This window comes from Scyliorhinus torazame, chromosome 1 (assembly GCF_047496885.1).
Source record: "Scyliorhinus torazame isolate Kashiwa2021f chromosome 1, sScyTor2.1, whole genome shotgun sequence".
Classification (NCBI taxonomy): Eukaryota; Metazoa; Chordata; class Chondrichthyes; order Carcharhiniformes; family Scyliorhinidae; genus Scyliorhinus; species Scyliorhinus torazame.
The window spans coordinates 218,332,536-218,350,084 of record NC_092707.1 but is presented as its reverse complement, the minus strand read 5'-3'; the positions used below and the strand labels follow the sequence as shown (position 1 = coordinate 218,350,084).

Sequence of the window (17,549 nt, the reverse complement as noted above, 5' to 3'; positions counted from 1 at the left end):
CGAGGCCTATAGAAAACCCCTAACAGGGTGACCTCTCCTTTCCTGTTTCTAACCTCAGCCCATACTACCTCAGTAGACGAGTCCTCATCAAACGTCCTTTCTGCCACCGTAGTACTGTCTTTGACTAACAATGCCACCCCTCCCCCTCTTTTACCACCTTCCCTGAGCTTACTGAAATATCTAAACCCCAGCACCTGCAACAACCATTCCTGTCCCTGCTCTATCCATGTCTCTGAAATGGCCACAACATCGAAGTCCCAGGTACCAACCCATGCCGCAAGTTCACCCACCTTATTCCGGATGCTCCTGGCATTGAAGAAGACACACTTTAAACCACCTTCCTGCCTGCCGGTACACTCCTGCAACTTTGAAACCTTTTTAATGACCTCACTACTCTCAACCTCCTGTATACTGGAGCTACAATTCAGGTTCCCAAGCCCCTGCTGAACTAGTCTAACCCCTCCCGAAGTGCATTCGCAAATTTCCCCCCCCCAGGATATTGGTAGCCCTCTGGTCCAGGTGTAGACCATCCCGTTTGTAGAGGTCCCACCGACCCCAGAATGAGCCCCAATTATCCAAAAATCTGACACCCTCCCTTCTACACCATCCCTGTAGCCATGTGTTCAACTCCTCTCTCTCCCTATTCCTCGTCTCGCTATCACATGGCACGGGTAACAACCCAGAGATAATAACTCTGTTTGTCCTAGATCTAAGTTTCCACCCTAGCTCCCTGAATTCTTGCATTACATCCCTATCCCTTTTCCTACCTATGTCGTTGGTACCTATGTGGACCACGACGTGGGGTTGCTCCCCCTCCCCCTTATGGATCCCAAAACCACGTTCTGAGACATCACGGACCCTGGCACCTGGGAGGCAACACACCAACCGTGAGTCTCTCTCGTTCCCACAGAATCTCCTATCTATCCCCCTAACTATGGAGTCTCCAAACTAATGCTCTACTCCTCTCCCCCCTTCCCTTCTGAGCAACAGAGACAGACTCTGTGCCAGAGACCTGTACCCCATGGCTTACCCCTGGTAAGTCATCCCACCCAACAGTGTCCAAAGCGGTATACTTGTTACTAAGGGGAACAACCACAGAGGATCCCTGTACTGACTGCTTCCTCCCAGCCCCTCTCACCGTCACCCATCTATCTTTATTCTTCGGAGTAACTACATCCCTGAAGCTTCTATCTATGACCACCTCTGCCTCCTGAATGATCCGAAGTTCATCCAGCTCCAGTTCCCTAACGCGGTTTCTGAGGAGCTGGAGATGGGTGCACTTCCCACAGATGAAATTAGCAGGGACACTGACAGCGCCCCTCACCTCGAACATTCTGCAGGAGGAACATTGCACTACCTTCCCTGCCATCCCCTCTCGATAAAAAAAGCAAAAAATAGCTTACCTGTTATTTACTCCCCTTCTCAGCAAGCACTCACTCAGCAACCTCGGCGCCCTGCACGATAACACCTGAGGGAAAATAAAAGAAAAACTATTTACCAGTCACCAGCCAATCCCTTACCTGCAGGCTGTGACATCACGGTTCAACTTCTTTCTTCTTCTACCTGCCCTCGAGCCTTTCTCTTTATCTTTACATTGGCTGATTTTTTTTGGTTAGAGGAGGGGGTAGGGAGGGAAACACTGAAGAAGTGTTTTGGGTTTAAGTGCCACTTGACAACAGCTCCTCCACTAACCACCTTCAAGTTCGGGTGAGCACAACAGACGTATGCAAATTTCCCCCGCAACAGCCAATCAGCAGCTCCGCTCTACTGCCCTCTGCTGGATGCTTGTCTTCACTTGAACAGCTAGGGTCTCTTGCTCAGGTACACCTTTAAGTTAGGGTGAGCACAACGGACGTATGCAAATTTTCCCCGCAACAGCCAATCAACAGCTCCACTCTACTGCCCTCTGCTGGAACCAATGTAATTTCTTGATGCCATGACGCAAGATTGAAAGGCCCGAGGGGATGCCGGTACCAGGACAGCTGTTTTAATCAACATTCATGAGATGCAAATGAATGCAAATGACATTCATGCCACCAACCAGTGGGAAGACCGGCCCGTTATTAACCTGTCTTTGGGAGAATTGTGATTTTACACCTGCGGGTTTTCGGCTTTTCAGTTCTTGCTAGATTCTCCACTCCCACTCACCACCCAATCCAGCGGGCTGGGAGAATACCGCCCTGAGAGTGCGGCGGAGGCAGGTTCAATCGAGCAGGAATTAGATTGTTATCTGAAAAGGAAGAATATACAGGGCCGTGAGGAGAAGGCGGGGGAATGGCTGTGGGTGCATTGCTCATTCAGAAAGCTAGCACAGGTGGCTGAATGGCCTCATTTTTTGATTCTATCATTTGTACTTTGAAATCAAAAGCCACAATTTCTAAATTTGTGGAAGCCAAAATTGAGAGTGTTGCTCGCTTTAGCCTTAGTTTAATTGCTCTTGTTCTTCTTGTTCTATCACCTTTGCTCTTGAGTCACCAGGTATCTTTCTGATACCGCCACGTGGTTCAAGTCCGAGTAATGATCAATAATTTAACACACCGCTTCGTAAGAGTTAAATCAACGCACATTTAATATATACAGTAATCAATACTTATACATTAATTCTACTTCTAAGCTACTTCCTACAACTAATCAGGCCAATAACTTTGGAAATGGCCCATCAGGTCAGGGAAACGAATGGCCTTTCGTATGGGTTCTGAGCCTACGGGATTCAAAGCGGGTACAGGTCAATAGTCAGGAGCGCCTATCTCGTAGCGAGCGTTGGGGTAAGACTTACAGTTCTTGCGGCTGTTGTAGAAGGTCAGTAGAAGGGTCTCGAAGGGTGCGGAGAGGAGAAGAAGGGTGAAGAAGGGTCGATTTGAACTTGGACTCTATTCTTATAGTCCCCAGGGGCTTCCTGCCTTTCGGGGCGGACCCTGTACCTGGTTCCAAGTGATTGGACTTTGTCCCAATCACTTAGTTCGATATTCTCCAATGCTGGAGCGATTCCTTGATCGATGGCGGTTTTGGGGTGGTCGTTCACCTCTCTTTTGTGTAGGATCCTGCTGGCGCCGAAAAGTCTGGGTTGACTTTGTGTGTCTAATTTGTTGCACATTGTTCCCGGGGATTGCTAATTTATATTCAGATGGCTGGTGTGTTGTTATGTTGATGGCTGCAGGTATCGATTCTGTCTGGCCTCCCAGAGGCGAATACACAGTTTTGCCTGCAGCTGCCTGTTTGAGTCCTGTTGGCTGATTTTCCCATCAGCCTCCTCCATTCGCCATTTTAAATCGGGGTTTGGCCATTCTAATCGGGAGTTAGCCATTTTAGCTGGCTACAAGAGGGATGCTCAATACTGAGGAGGACAAAAAATCTCCAGGACGACATTAATAAATTTGCAGAATGGGCAAATAATTGGAAAATGAAGTTAAACACGGATAAATATGAGGTAATACATTTTTGTAGGAAGAAAAGGGAGGTCACATATTATTGTGAAGCAGGGCCTGGGAGATAAATCATGGGCCCTGTTTCTTGTCCTGTTTCCATGCCACTTGTTCCTCACCCCCTCCCCCTTTTAACCCTCCCCCTCAATCATACCCGATAGTTTTCCACTTGCAAGATTCACCAATCATTCCACCAAACAACCACAGAAAGGTCCCAGTGACCTCTAGGTAATCTCACCATGATCAACGGGTGAGGCTGAAATCGAGAACCACGCGGCACCAATTGGTTTCCGATCTAACCGGCACGCACCATTGGCGCGATACGGTTCCAGTCGCGGCGTGATGGGACACCAATAATCACCAATTAAGTCCAATCTCTATCCCATTAACGGGAAGGACTTTCTATCAAACAGTCACCGTGATCAAAACGCGTACAGGTCCATAGATCTTTGAAGGTGGCAACACAACTGGACAAGGTAGTCAAGAAAGCATACGGAATGCTTGCCTTCATTGTTGGGTCATCGAGTATAAAAACTGGCAAGTCGCACTGCAGCTGTATAGAACCTTGGTAAGGCCAGACTTGGAATATTGCGCACAATTCTGGTCGCCACACTACCAGAAGGACGTGGAGGCTTTGGAGAGGGTGCAGGGGAGATTTACCAGGAAGTTTCCTGGTCTGGAGGGCGTTAGCTATGTGGAGAGCCATTGGATTTCGGCGGCAGCGGTGCGCAGGGGCCTTCTTGGAGGTGAGTAGTGAGTTTAAAAGCACTTACCTTTACAGGAGCAGCCCTTTGGATTTCGGCGGCAGCGGTGCGCAGGGGCCTTCTAGGAGGTGAGTAGTTAGTTTAAAAGCTCTTACCTTTACAGGAGCAGCCCATTGGATTTCGGCGGCAGCGGTGCGCAGGGGCCTTCTGGGAGGTGAGTAGTTAGTTTAAAAGCTCTTACCTTTACAGGAGCAGCCCATTGGATTTCGGCGGCAGCGGTGCGCAGGGGCCTTCTTGGAGGTGAGTAGTGAGTTTAAAAGCACTTACCTTTACAGGAGCAGCCCTTTGGATTTCGGCGGCAGCGGTGCGCAGGGGCCTTCTGGGAGGTGAGTAGTTAGTTTAAAAGCTCTTACCTTTACAGGAGCAGCCCATTGGATTTCGGCGGCAGCGGTGCGCAGGGGCCTTCTGGGAGGTGAGTAGTTAGTTTAAAAGCTCTTACCTTTACAGGAGCAGCCCATTGGATTTCGGCGGCAGCGGTGCGCAGGGGCCTTCTTGGAGGTGAGTAGTGAGTTTAAAAGCACTTACCTTTACAGGAGCAGCCCTTTGGATTTCGGCGGCAGCGGTGCGCAGGGGCCTTCTGGGAGGTGAGTAGTTAGTTTAAAAGCTCTTACCTTTACAGGAGCAGCCCTTTGGATTTCGGCGGCAGCGGTGCGCAGGGGCCTTCTTGGAGGTGAGTAGTTAGTTTAAAAGCTCTTACCTTTACAGGAGCAGCCCATTGGATTTCGGCGGCAGCGGTGCGCAGGGGCCTTCTTGGAGGTGAGTAGTGAGTTTAAAAGCACTTACCTTTACAGGAGCAGCCCTTTGGATTTCGGCGGCAGCAGTGCGCAGGGGCCTTCTGGGAGGTGAGTAGTTAGTTTAAAAGCTCTTACCTTTACAGGAGCAGCCCATTGGATTTCGGCGGCAGCGGTGCGCAGGGGCCTTCTTGGAGGTGAGTAGTGAGTTTAAAAGCACTTACCTTTACAGGAGCAGCCCATTGGATTTCGGCGGCAGCGGTGCGCAGGGGCCTTCTTGGAGGTGAGTAGTGAGTTTAAAAGCACTTACCTTTACAGGAGCAGCCCTTTGGATTTCGGCGGCAGCGGTGCGCAGGGGCCTTCTGGGAGGTGAGTAGTTAGTTTAAAAGCTCTTACCTTTACAGGAGCAGCCCATTGGATTTCGGCGGCAGCGGTGCGCAGGGGCCTTCTGGGAGGTGAGTAGTTAGTTTAAAAGCTCTTACCTTTACAGGAGCAGCCCATTGGATTTCGGCGGCAGCGGTGCGCAGGGGCCTTCTTGGAGGTGAGTAGTGAGTTTAAAAGCACTTACCTTTACAGGAGCAGCCCTTTGGATTTCGGCGGGAACCGGAAGTTCGACCTCTGGCAAGTCCCCCCACCCCCCCAATAAATTCTGGTGGAGAGGAAACCCGAGACACTACACGTGTAGTGTCTCCCACCCACCCTCCTCCTCTAACCTAATAATAAGACCCATTGGTGGAAGGTAAGTGCCATATTATATTATATATTATTAGCATTGTGCAGGCCAAGGATTGGAGGTGGAGGAGCAGTCTCTGTCAGCGAGAGAACCTGAGAACATCTCAGAAGGTAAGCAAGTGATTTTTACTTTTATACCTTTTTTCAAATTGTGTGTCGGGGGGGACACAGAAAAGCTGTGACCTGAGTGGCTGGTTGGGATTCTAACCTAAATTTTTTTGACTATTTGGGAACTAATTAAACATAATAACTTAATTATAATTTAGAGGATATCTAAGCCAGAGATCGGAGGATATTATAGTTAGCTATCGCATTTCTATTAGAAATCTAGTGCTAGGAAACAGATAGTTGACAGTAACTTTGTAATTAAAAAAAAAAAGTATTTATAAAAAAAAGACAAATTTTAATTTTAATTAATTGACGCAATGTCAGTTAGAGGGGTGCTGTGCTCTGACTGTGAGATGTGGCAGGTCCGGGAGGCTTCCAGCGTCCTGGATGGCTTCATCTGCAGAAAGTGCACCCAACTGCAGCTCCTCACAGACCGCATGGTTCGGTTGGAGCAGCAATTGGATGCACTTAGGAGCATGCAGGTGGCGGAAAGCGTCATAGATCGCAGTTATGTAAGTGTGGTCACACCCAAGGTGCAGGCAGAGAAATGGGTGACCACCAGAAAGGGCAGGCAGTCAGTGCAGGAATCCCCTGTGGTTGTCCCCCTCTCGAACAGGTATACCCCTTTGGATACTGTCGGGGGGGATAGCCTATCAGGGGAAAACAGCAGCAGCCAGAGCAGTGGCACCACGGCTGGCTCTGATGTTCAGAAGGGTGGGTCAAAGCGCAGAAGAGTAATAGTTATAGGGGACTCTATAGTCAGGGGAACAGATAGGCGCTTCTGTGGACGTGAAAGAGACTCCAGGATGGTATGTTGCCTCCCTGGTGCCAGGGTCCAGGATGTCTCCGAACGGGTAGAGGGAATCCTGAAGGGGGAGGGCAAACAGGTAGAGGTCGTTGTACATATTGGTACTAACGACATAGGCAGGAAGAGGCATGAGGTCCTGCAGCAGGAGTTCAGGGAGCTAGGCAGAAAGTTAAAAGACAGGACCTCGAGGGTTGTAATCTCGGGATTACTCCCTGTGCCACGTGCCAGTGAGGCTAGAAATAGGAAGATAGAGCAGACAAACACGTGGCTAAACAGCTGGTGTAGGAGGGAGGGTTTCGGTTATCTGGACCACTGGGAGCTCTTCCGGGGCAGGTGTGACCTGTATAAGATGGACGGGTTGCATCTAAACCGGAGAGGCATAAATATCCTGGCCGCGAGATTTGCTAGTGTCACACGGGAGGGTTTAAACTAGTATGGCAGGGGGGTGGGCACGGGAGCAATAGGTCAGAAGGTGAGAGCGTTGAGGGAGAACTAGGGAATATGGACAGTGTGGCTCTGAGGCAGAGCAGACGGGGAGAAGTTGCTGAACACAGCGGGTCTGGTGGCCTGAAGTGCATATGTTTTAATGCAAGGAGCATTACGGGTAAGGCAGATGAACTTAGAGCTTGGATTAGTACTTGGAACTATGATGTTGTTGCCATTACAGAGACCTGGTTGAGGGAAGGGCAGGATTGGCAGCTAAACGTTCCAGGATTTAGATGTTTCAGGCGGGATAGAGGGGGATGTAAAAGGGGAGGCGGAGTTGCGCTACTTGTTCAGGAGAGTATCACAGCTATACAGCGAGAGGACACCTCAGAGGGCAGTGAGGCTATATGGGTAGAGATCAGGAATAAGAAGGGTGCAGTCACAATGTTGGGGGTATACTACAGGCCTCCCAACAGCCAGCGGGAGATAGAGGAGCAGATAGGTAGACAGATTTTGGAAAAGAGTAAAAACAACAGGGTTGTGGTGATGGGAGACTTCAACTTCCCCAATATTGACTGGGACTCACTTAGTGCCAGGGGCTTAGACGGGGCAGAGTTTGTAAGGAGCATCCAGGAGGGCTTCTTAAAACAATATGTAAACAGTCCAACTAGGGAAGAGGCGGTACTGGACCTGGTATTGGGGAATGAGCCCGGCCAGGTGGTAGATGTTTCAGTAGGGGAGCATTTCGGTAACAGTGACCACAATTCAGTAAGTTTTAAAGTACTGGTGGACAAGGATAAGAGTGGTCCGAGGATGAATGTGCTAAATTGGGGGAAGGCTAATTATAACAATATTAGGCGGGAACTGAAGAACATAGATTGGGGGCGGATGTTTGAGGGCAAATCAACATCTGACATGTGGGAGGCTTTCAAGTGTCAGTTGAAAGGAATACAGGACAGGCATGTTCCTGTGAGGAAGAAAGATAAATACGGCAATTTTCGGGAACCTTGGATGACGAATGATATTGTAGGCCTCGTCAAAAAGAAAAAGGAGGCATTTGTCAGGGCTAAAAGGCTGGGAACAGACGAAGCCTGTGTGGCATATAAGGAAAGTAGGAAGGAACTTAAGCAAGGAGTCAGGAGGGCTAGAAGGGGTCATGAAAAGTCATTGGCAAATAGGGTTAAGGAAAATCCCAAGGCTTTTTACACTTACATAAAAAGCAAGAGGGTAGCCAGGGAAAGGGTTGGCCCACTGAAGGATAGGCAAGGGAATCTATGTGTGGAGCCAGAGGAAATGGGCGAGGTACTAAATGAATACTTTGCATCAGTATTCACCAAAGAGAAGGAATTGGTAGATGTTGAGTCTGGAGAAGGGGGTGTAGATAGCCTGGGTCACATTGTGATCCAAAAAGACGAGGTGTTGGGTGTCTTAAAAAATATTAAGGTAGATAAGTCCCCAGGGCCGGATGGGATCTACCCCAGAATACTGAAGGAGGCTGGAGAGGAAATTGCTGAGGCCTTGACAGAAATCTTTGGATCCTCGCTGTCTTCAGGGGATGTCCCGGAGGACTGGAGAATAGCCAATGTTGTTCCTCTGTTTAAGAAGGGTGGCAGGGATAATCCCGGGAACTACAGGCCGGTGAGCCTTACTTCAGTGGTAGGGAAATTACTGGAGAGAATTCTTCGAGACAGGATCTACTCCCATTTGGAAGCAAATGGACGTATTAGTGAGAGGCAGCACGGTTTTGTGAAGGGGAGGTCGTGTCTCACTAACTTAATCGAGTTTTTCGAGGAGGTCACTAAGATGATTGATGCAGGTAGGGCAGTAGATGTTGTCTATATGGACTTCAGTAAGGCCTTTGACAAGGTCCCTCATGGTAGACTAGTACAAAAGGTGAAGTCACACGGGATCAGGGGTGAACTGGCAAGGTGGATACAGAACTGGCTAGGCCATAGAAGGCAGAGGGTAGCAATGGAGGGATGCTTTTCTAATTGGAGGGCTGTGACCAGTGGTGTTCCACAGGGATCAGTGCTGGGACCTTTGCTCTTTGTAGTATATATAAATGATTTGGAGGAAAATGTAACTGGTCTGATTAGTAAGTTTGCAGACGACACAAAGGTTGGTGGAATTGCGGATAGCGATGAGGACTGTCTGAGGATACAGCAGGATTTAGATTGTCTGGAGACTTGGGCGGAGAGATGGCAGATGGAGTTTAACCTGGACAAATGTGAGGTAATGCATTTTGGAAGGGCTAATGCAGGTAGGGAATATACAGTGAATGGTAGAACCCTCAAGAGTATTGAAAGTCAAAGAGATCTAGGAGTACAGGTCCACAGATCACTGAAAGGGGCTACACAGGTGGAGAAGGTAGTCAAGAAGGCATACGGCATGCTTGCCTTCATTGGCCGGGGCATTGAGTATAAGAATTGGCAAGTCATGTTGCAGCTGTATAGAACCTTAGTTAGGCCACACTTGGAGTATAGTGTTCAATTCTGGTCGCCACACTACCAGAAGGATGTGGAGGCTTTAGAGAGGGTGCAGAAGAGATTTACCAGAATGTTGCCTGGTATGGAGGGCATAAGCTATGAGGAGCGATTGAATAAACTCGGTTTGTTCTCACTGGAACGAAGGAGGTTGAGGGGCGACCTGATAGAGGTATACAAAATTATGAGGGGCATAGACAGAGTGGATAGTCAGAGGCTTTTCCCCAGGGTAGAGGGGTCAATTACTAGGGGGCATAGGTTTAAGGTGAGAGGGGCAAAGTTTAGAGTAGATGTACGAGGCAAGTTTTTTACGCAGAGGGTAGTGGGTGCCTGGAACTCACTACCGGAGGAGGTAGTGGAGGCAGGGACGATAGGGACATTTAAGGGGCATCTTGACAAATATATGAATAGGATGGGAATAGAAGGATACGGACCCAGGAAGTGTAGAAGATTGTAGTTTAGTCGGGCAGTATGGTCGGCACGGGCTTGGAGGGCCGAAGGGCCTGTTCCTGTGCTGTACTTTTCTTTGTTCTTTGTTCTTTGAGAGGCTGAATAGAATAAAGAACAAAGAACAAAGAAATGTACAGCACAGGAACAGGCCCTTCGGCCCTCCAAGCCCGTGCCGACCATGCTGCCCGACTAAACTACAATCTTCTACACTTCCTGGGTCCGTATCCCTCTATTCCCATCCTATTCATGTATTTGTCAAGATGCCCCTTAAATGTCACTATCGTCCCTGCATCCACCACCTCCTCCGGTAGCGAGTTCCAGGCACCCACTACCCTCTGCGTAAAAAACTTGCCTCGTACATCTACTCTAAACCTTGCCCCTCTCACCTTAAACCTATGCCCCCTAGTAATTGACCCCTCTACCCCGGGGAAAAGCCTGACTATCCACTCTGTCTATGCCCCTCATAATTTTGTAGACCTCTATCAGGTCGCCCCTCAACCTCCTTCGTTCCAGTGAGAACAAACCGAGTTTATTCAACCGCTCCTCATAGCTAATGCCCTCCATACCAGGCAACATTCTGGTAAATCTCTTCTGCACCCTCTCTAAAGCCACCACATCCTTCTGGTAGTGTGGCGACCAGAATTGAACACTAGCCTTCTTGACTACCTTCTCCACCTGTGTTGCCCCTTTCAATGACCTGTGGACCTGTACTCCTAGATCTCTTTGACTTTCAATACTCTTGAGGGTTCTACCATTCACTGTATATTCCCCACCTGCATTAGACCTTCCAAAATGCATTACCTCACATTTGTCCGGATTAAACTCCATCTGTCATCTCTCCGCCCAAGTCTCCAAACAATCTTTGGACACTAAGGGGCAATTTAGCATGGCCAAGCCAACTCACCTGAAAATCTTTGGACTCTGGGAAGAAACTCATGCAGACACGGGGAGAAAGTGCAAACTCCACACAGACAGTCACCCAAGGCCAAAATTGTACCCGAGTCCCTGGCGCTGTGAGGCAGCAGTGCTAACCACTGTGCCATGGTGCCACCCCTTAATGGGGCAGCTCCAGCTGCTGCCTGTGTCTGTCCCACCAAACCCCCCTGTGACAAAGCCCATCTGTGGTCATATGGTGCAGGTCACATTAACTCCCTCTGATCCGTGTTGGCCACTGGCTGCACAGCTGAAGGCTATTGCTGATAGGGAGTTGGCAATTCCCGTAATGGGAACACTTCACAGCTCCCAAGAGGATTCCCAGGGATAGGCGTGCCTTGAAGCAGGTGGTTGTGACTGTCTAACATTCCAACCAGGCTGCGAGGTCCGGACACTTTGCCTGAACTCCAGAGGCATCAACACCACATCAACACCACAGCGGCAGCAGCCAACATTTTAACACCCAAGAGCTGGGCCACAGCACTGGGGACATCGCCGCAACCAGAGAGTGGCTGTATAGACCAGGGAGGGGATCATCGTCTAGTCCAGGTAACATTTCCAGCATGTGTCTGGAACACAGAGTCTGGAGTCCATTGCCCAGGAGTCCATGCTGCGGCCAGGGGTGAGTGTGCAGGGCATGTTGGATGATGCCATGGGGATGTGAGGGTGAGGAAGGCCTGGGGAACCCGTGGGTCCGGGATGGAGGACATCGCTGATTGTCAGTCTCACCCTCATTTTGGATGATATTTGGGACCCTCTGGAAGCTGCCCTCATGGTGCTGCTGGCAGGCCAAGCGGCCAGACATTGGAGAAGGCGGCGGCAGAGGCTCGAGGAAGCGGCTCGTGTGCAGGGGGGTCCCGCCCCACACCCTGAGGACCCAGCCGTCCATCAGGCCGGCGTAGGACCCAGAGGGGGAGACCAGCGACGGTCCAAGGCGTACAGATGTCGCTGGTCTTTTAACCTGATGTCAGACAGCATGTGCCACAGGAGGCTCCGCCTGAATAAGGAGACAGCAGAGCACCTGTTCCATGTCCTTGGCACCATGTGGAGGAGGAGGAGGATACCTGCTCCCGGTGGTCGTCAAGGTTACAGCAGCCTGAACATTTAGGCCTTGGGATTATTCAATGGCTCGAGCGGGGGCTTATGTGGCATTTCCCAGCCAACAGCCCAGTAGTGCATCCGTGAAGTCACAGATGCCCTGTTTGCCCTGGCATGGCTATATAAACTTTGACCTGAACTAAGCCCAACAACATGCCCGGGTAGCAGGATTCTGCACCATCGGCGGGATGCCTCATGTCCAGGGGTAATAGATGGCACGCAGGTCACCTTGCGTGCACGGGCGGCCCAGGAGTGCCCTTCATTTCCAGGAAGGGGTTCCACTCCCTGAACGTTTGACTTGTGTGTGACCACCACCTCAAGGTCATGAACATTTGTGCACGCTTTGCAGGGAGTGAGCTGGACAGCTACATCCTGGGGCAGTCGGAGATCCTCGGCATCTTCGAGGGACACAACAGAGTGACCAGTTAGCCATTGGGGGATCAGTACTCACTTAGGTCCTAGCTAATGAAGCCAGTGTGGAGGCCGGTGACCGATGCGGAGATCTGGTATAAGGAGGCCCACCCGGACTGCTTAAAATGTAGTTCCGATGCCTCAACTGTTCTAGTGGTGCTCTCCAGTACACCCTTGGGAGAGTCATCTGCTTTCTGGTAGCCTGCTGTGACCTCCACAACCTGGCACAGCAACAGGGCGATATGCTGGAGGTGGAGCTGGAGGAACATGCGGCCACCGAGGAGGAGGAGCTTGACCAGAAGGGCTGGAGTACGAGCACAGGGACGACCCGTGGGACCAGCCGGAGGATGAAGGACAGGTGGCGGCGGCGAGGGTTCGGTATGCCCGAGGATCAGGGAGGCCCCATCCTCGCCCGCTTCACATAGGATGTGCCTTTGTCCATCATCGCACCCCTCTTCCCATTGTGGTAGTCACCACTAACTGTATATGAGATGTAGTAACTGTATATTAGATGTAGTACGGTAAGGCTCCTGTACTAGAGGTACGGGGGTAAATCCCTGCCTGCTGGCTCCGCCCAGTAGGCGGTGTATAAATGTGTGTGTGCACCAAAGCTGCTCCCATTCTGGTAGCAGCTGCAGGAGGCCACACATCTCTGCTTAATAAAGCCTCGATTATTCTCTACTCTCATCTTGGAGTAATTGATAGTGCATCACCCATCCCACCTACTGTCTCCCCAAAACACTTCTCCCTAACATCCCCATCACCCTGTTCCACCCTCCCAGGTTTAGTGTTACATCAGTCCAGTATGATGGGCCTGCATCAGCACTGTCAATATACATGGCAGGAGGGTGACGATAAACCGCAGTGAGCTGAGCTCTGGTGCTCCTCAATCTATCCCATAGTCTGACTCCTGTCTGTCTGTTGAGTTTGCACTCACACACAGCGCCTGCACATGGTATGCCTTGCGGGGGGGGGGGGGGGGGGGGGGGGGGGCTGGTGTGGGGGGGCCGATCTAGTTAGTGCACTAAGTGCATTCCAATCACTCAAGCATGTGATTTAATAATAATACTCTTTATTATTGTCACAAGTAGGCTTACTGCAATGAAGTTACTGTGAAAATCCCCGAGTCGCCACCTTGGCTCTGTTCGTGTACACAGAGGGAGAATTCAGAATGCCCAATTCACCAACCAGCACGTCTTTCAGGCCTTGGAGGAAACCGGTGCACCCGGAGCAAACCCAGGCAGACACGGGGAGAACGTGCAGACTCCGCACAGACAGTGGCCCAAGCCAGGAATCGAACCTGGAACCCTGGAGCTGTGAAGCCATAGTGCTAACCACTATGCTATCGTGCTGCCCTACTATATGGATCCCAAAAATGTCCCCCTATTACAGGGGTCCCTGGGGGGGGGGTCATCCCCGTACTTGGGGGTGGGGGGGGGCACCCAGGTAATTCGGGGGCAGAGGTCTAGCGTGCGGTCGGGGTGCGTTGGGGCTGATTTGCTGTGTGGGGGAGGCATTGGCCAGCCGTGGAACCTTGCTCTCGGGCCACTCGCTCAAGATGGCTGCCCGATAGCGGGATTCCCTGGGAATCCCTTGTATTCCACGCCATACATCAACTTGCATGGTGTGGAACACTAAATTGCATCACGCTTCACGACTGCAAGGGGATTGTACAGCTGGTACAATTCAGTTCCGGGGGGAAACATAGTGCTAGATTCTCCATTTCAGCGGCTAAGTGCCGGCTGAAACGGAAAATTCCTGGGTGTTTAACGACGCCAAAATCAGCGCTGAACCCTCACCGATTCCGGGACCGGTGAGGGGCTAACAGTGGCGCCGGGTGAAACTCCCACGGAAAAAATGACTGGAGAATGGCCAAGTCCGTGACCGCGCATGTGCATGGCGATGACGTGCAGTGGTTGCGGCGTACAACATGGCACCTGCCATGCGCGGACCCAACCAACCAAATTCAACACCACAGGCCACCCCCTGGCAACCCCCCACGAGTCCCCTCGGCCCTCGCAGAAGCCCTACCGACCAGCGGCACGAACCCCGGCTGAGTGTGGTGGTGGTGAATACAGTCCGATGGGCCAAGTTCCCGACTGTGTGGTTGACGTGTGGGTTTGAGCAGTCGGGAACTCGGCTCATCGGGGGTGGAGCATCACGGGGGGGGCCTTTCGATGACACGCCAATGCCGTTTCAAAGGCGTGTGGCGCGCAATGTGATTATGCCATTTTGGAGGGGGTCGGAGACTAACTAACCGGCGTCAAAAAGGTGCCGCCCCTGATTTGGGCATTAGAAGAGATTCTCTGCATGTTCATTGATTGCGAAATCGGCGTCGGGCAATGGAGAATCCAGCCCACAATACTTGTAACTCGATAAACTGCACACAATCTTGTTCATTCTTCAGAAGAAGTAGATGATTTTCTTCTGCCTGAGTGCAAGATATTATTCAATATTATTATTTCATACAAAGGTTGAAATTGGATTCTATTTTATCAATAATCTCACAGGATATAAAAATCAAGTGATTCCCTTTCAACATAGTGGAACGATTGTACAACATAGTGGAACGATTGTACAACATAGTGGAACGATTGTACTACAAAGGTCTGAGACCATGATAAGACCCGAAGATATAGGAGCAGAAGTAGGCCATTCAGTCCATCGGGTCTGCTCCGCCATTCAATGAGATCATGACTGATCTGATACCATATCCCTGAACTTCACCTTCCCGCCTTATCCCCATAATCCATCATTCCCTTACTGATTATATCACTATCAGTGAGAAGCTGTGGAGTCCTCAGGTGTCCCTGTGTGACAACTCTTAAGATACCAGAAGACAATTTTTATTTTACTCGTTCCATGGGATGTGGAGGTCGCTCGCTGGGTCAGCATGTATTGTCCATCCCTGAGAGCCTTAAAGAATCAACCACATTACTGTGGGTCTGGAGTCACATGTGGCCAGACCAGGTAAGGACGGCAGATTCCCTTCCCCAAAGGACATTAGTGAACCAGATGGGTTTTTACGACAATCGACAATGGCTGCATGGTCATCTTTAGGTAATTAATTCCAGATTTTTCTTTATTGAATTCAAATTTCACCATCTGCCATGGCAGGATTCAAACCCAGGCCTCCAGAGCATTACTCTGGATAACTAGTCCAGGGGCAATACCACTATGCTACTGCCTCCCAAATACTGAATGATTGACAATTGTGTCTGTTTTGCTGATCAGCAAGTCTGATGACTGTGCTGATTTGTTGATTTTCACTACAATATATTTTCAACATCTAAAATGCAACACAACTTTATCACAATATTTCAATGCCTCAAAAAATTCAGAAAAGCACCAAGATAGAGTGGGATAATAGATAAGTAGACAAAGGACACGAGTGAAGTTAATGGAAAACACTCCTGAAAATCATATACAGTGTAAAATAGATTACCAATTTACTATGAGCACTACATACTCCTGTCCCGGCAATCTCACCCCACAATGCCCCCTCATAGTAAGTATCCATGAGCACCAAGCTACACACAACTCGAGCCATGATTCCCCCCTCTATTCACAAGATAATTATAAATGACAAAGGCCACCTAGCTCAGCTTATCTCACCCATCCATGATGACATACAAACATACATATTAAGATCAGGAGCAGACCATTCAGTCCCTAAATCTTATTCTGCCATTTGATAATATTGTCCACATTATACCAGTGAATACAAATCAAAAGTGCTTCATTGGCTGTAAAGTGATTTGGGACATTGTGAAACTTGCTGTATAAATGTAGCTTTAGTCTTTCTTTCATTCCACTTGCACACATTAGGCAAAGTGGCTGGAGCAATGGTGAGGCTGGAGACCACTGCAGATTCTCTCAGGATAATTAGTCATTGAGCAATCGACCAATGTTAGGAAAGTGACCATAAAAAAATTACTACATTTCCAAAACAATTCAAATCTATAGCTCATACAGCCTTACCATTCTGACTTCTCTGGCACCAACCCACAATATACCATCAATGGCATCTGCTACTGTTACACCAATGATACAATCCCCAGGGTTTGTCAATCAGACAGCAACTCAGGAAAAATGTAGATTGAATTGTCATTCTAAATTTTTCAAGAATGATGTATAAAAGAACAAAGAACAATACAGGGCCCTTCAGCCCTCCAACCCTGTGCCGGTCATGATACCAACCTTGGCCAAAACCCTCTGCACTTCTTTGTGCCATATCCCTCCATACCCATCCTTTCCATGTATTTGTCAAGATGCCTTCTGAACGCCGCAAATGTATCTGCTTCCACAACCTCCCCTGGCAACACCTTCCAGGCACTCACCACCCTCTGCGTAAAAAACCTGCCTCACACATCTCCTCTAAACATTGCCCCACAGACCTTAAACCTATGCCCCCTGGTGACCGACTCCTGCAGCCTGGGAAAGAGTGCCTGCCCATCCACTCTATCCATGCCCCTCATAATCTTATCCACCTTTATCAGGTCAACCCTCAATCTCCGTCTTTCTAATGAAAACAGTGATGCACTATCAATTACGACAAGACGAGAGTAGGATGTAATCGAGGCTTTATTACAGAGATGTGAAATCCTCTTCATCCCCGGGTGGGAGCAAGGGGAGGATGGATTGTCCTGGAGCGGGGGCTGCGGTGGGGTGCGCCGGGGGAGGGGAGGGGTGTGTGGGGACCCGGCTGGTGCCAGGTCCCTGAGGGAGACTGTGTCTTGGCGGCCGTCAGGGTACGTTACGTAAGCGTACTGCGGGTTGGCGTGAAGTAGCTGTACCCTCTGAACCAACGGGTCCGCCTTGTGAAGTCACACGTATCTACGGAGGAGAACGGGTCCTGGAGCTGCTAGCCACGTTGGGAGCAAAACCCCGGAGGTGGACTTCCTGGGGAAGGTAAAGAAACGTTCATGGGGGTTTCGTTAGTCGCGGTGCACTGGAGCAACCGAATGGAGTGAAGTGCGTCGGAGAGGACCTCCTGCCAGCGGGAGACCAGGAATTTCTGGACCATAGGGCCAGCTGGACGGCCCTCCAGACCGTCCCATTCTCCCGCTCCACCTGCCCGTTTCCCCTGGGGTTGTAGCTAGTCGTCCTGCTCGAGGCAATGTCCCTGTTGAGCAGGAACTGGCGCAGCTCATCGCTCATAAATGAGGATCCCTGGTCGCTGA

At 50.1% G+C, this 17,549-nt stretch overlaps 1 long non-coding RNA gene across 1 annotated transcript in view; it reads right to left on the bottom strand.

Moving 5' to 3' along the window:
* The window catches only part of LOC140430138 (uncharacterized), a 143,352-nt gene that overhangs the window by 80,442 nt on the left and 45,361 nt on the right, over positions 1-17,549 (bottom strand). The window contains exon 2 of the long non-coding RNA XR_011949332.1: positions 1,404-1,468. This is a non-coding gene — a long non-coding RNA (uncharacterized lncRNA). The remainder of the gene's footprint in view (positions 1-1,403; positions 1,469-17,549) is intronic.